At 41.2% G+C, this 2,186-nt stretch overlaps 1 pseudogene; it reads left to right on the top strand.

The window, feature by feature from the left end:
- The first annotated feature begins 327 nt into the window (after nucleotides 1–327).
- On the top strand, nucleotides 328–1,619 carry LOC145390318 (ribosomal protein S6 kinase alpha-5-like; annotated as a pseudogene).
- The last annotated feature ends 567 nt before the right edge of the window (nucleotides 1,620–2,186 follow it).

The following is a 2,186-nucleotide window of genomic DNA, read 5'->3' as shown; positions in this document are numbered from 1 at the left end:
GCAACAAATGAATCACCTCACGTCACCTTGGCCTTCCCACTGTCAGACTGTTCTTTCTCCAACTCTCATCCCCTCTCTTATACTCCATTCCTTCATCTTAGTCTCTCCCAATCCCCCTCCCCCTCTCTCTAACTTACATACACTCCCCTAGTTAGTCTTTTCACAACTAACCTATTAAATACCCATCTCAGGCACACACCTACATAGTGATGGAGTTGCTGCGCGGTGGTGAGCTCCTGCAGCCCGAATTAGGCATCCTGTGGCCAGCGCTTCCACTGAGGCACAAGCATCCTCCATCATGCTGAAGCTTAGTCTCTGCCCTCCACCATGGCACAAAAAGGGCATCGATTTCACAGAGATCTTAAACCAGAGGTGAGTATACTGGAGTATGTTTGTCCCTAACCTGACAAAGTCCCTAACCCTCTTGCCACTGCCATTTTATAAGTAGGCCATGACAGAAAATACAGCATGAAGCCCTGGTGACACCCAGATGGCAGGGGTGCTCTAAATGTGTACACAGTTCCAAGGTTCCCACACACGGCCATTAGGACATACAACTCTGAACCCACTGTTAATCTCTCCTTATTGAGCAATCATATTAAATCCTGGGACTGCAGGGTCTGTCCCTGGTCATGAGTTATCTTTAAGCAAGATCTCCGAACCATAGATTTTCTCTCTTTATATTATTTAAGCAAGACCAGATTTGTAATACCGCAATAATAACACAATTTGAAGTAATGCCAATTTTAAATACCATTATAGTCTTTCAGCAAAACCTCGAAGGTAGCTATGTCTCCCACAGAACCTCCTCTTTAGAGAATTCTGAAGAATCAGACCAAGAGCATAACAACAGAACAGCTTTATGTACAGTAATACAGCCTTGAAATATAATCGTGGTTTTTATCCAAAAAAATTACAACCAACAAACCTCAAACTCATATATTTCTTCCCTAGGAGCCTTACTCCTCTTCAAGGACTCTTCAGAGGACTCAGAGATCAAAAAATTGTTGACTTTGGGTTTTGTACGTGTGATGCCCGACAAAGAGAAGGACGGAAACATGAAGACCCCTTGTTTCACTCTCCATTATGCCGCGCCGGAGGTTCTGAGGCAGGCTATGCAACAGGGAGCAGGTGGATATGACGAAACCTGCGACTGGTGGAGCTTTAGGAGTGATATTGGTGAGTATTTTGTGTTGTGTTGTGTTGTGTGAGTGCATGCATCACGTGCGTTTTAGGTCCCACTTCTCCAGAGGCGATTGGATGTTTTTCATCATGTAATGCTGTCAGGGTTAGGCTGGTCATCTACCCTTAACTGTTATGAACTAAGCCAGCCTAGCTTTGGTCCCCTACATGTCAGTGGAGTAATAGCCTGTAGGATTGCCTACTCTGAGCACCTTGTTGATGATAATACCTTTTATTTTACTCTCACTGTTTTTTGTTTTTGTTTTTTTTACTTCAGTACACAAAGCTTTTAAGGGGAAATGTGGATGGTATTTTATTTTAGTGTCACTGATTTTCCCTTTCTTTCAGTACACAATGCTGTCAGGGAGAGCTCCATTCCAGTCCAGAAGTAAAGATGACACTTCAGCTTCCATAATAGCCAGGATAAAGGATGGAATGTTTGATATGTCTGGGCTAGAGTGGATCTCCGTTTCATCACAGGCAAAGAAATTAATAAAAGGTATGGTATATCTTATTCTGATTTACTTTTTTATGTACACTTAGGCTAGTCCTCTTTTAAAGTTGTTCAGTAATTAACACTTTTCCACTTAGGAGTGTTCTTATTTAGCTAATTATGAAACTGTTTTGAATCAGAAGTTATTGTTTTCTTTGCCTTTTAATATTTCGTTCAAGAACCAGAATCCCATGTCACTTAAACTTAGCTGCTTTACTTTACCCCTTCAGTCAAGTGAGGTATTTTTTTATTTTACTCTTGCTGTCTTGGAATTATTTTACTCAGCTTTGGAGTGATTTTTCTGAGCTGCAAGTGTTTGATATGGCCCTAATAAACGCCTTCAGTACAAAAGGTACCTTTTCTAAAACATATACAATTGTCTGTTGGCAGTAGAGAATAAGCTGAAACTAACATCACAGGACTGAAGGGGTTAAAAGTTGTGGCTAGTTTGCCTACACACATCAAAGACTCTTAAGGGAAAAAGTGATTGGATTACAGCAACAAATTTTGA

This window comes from Coenobita brevimanus, unplaced genomic scaffold (assembly GCF_032717465.1).
Source record: "Coenobita brevimanus isolate Jiangsu-jjx unplaced genomic scaffold, ASM3271746v2 jjx.HiC_scaffold_723, whole genome shotgun sequence".
Classification (NCBI taxonomy): Eukaryota; Metazoa; Arthropoda; class Malacostraca; order Decapoda; family Coenobitidae; genus Coenobita; species Coenobita brevimanus.
Note: the sequence above shows the minus strand (reverse complement) of the source record. Positions and strands in the feature narration are given on the sequence as shown.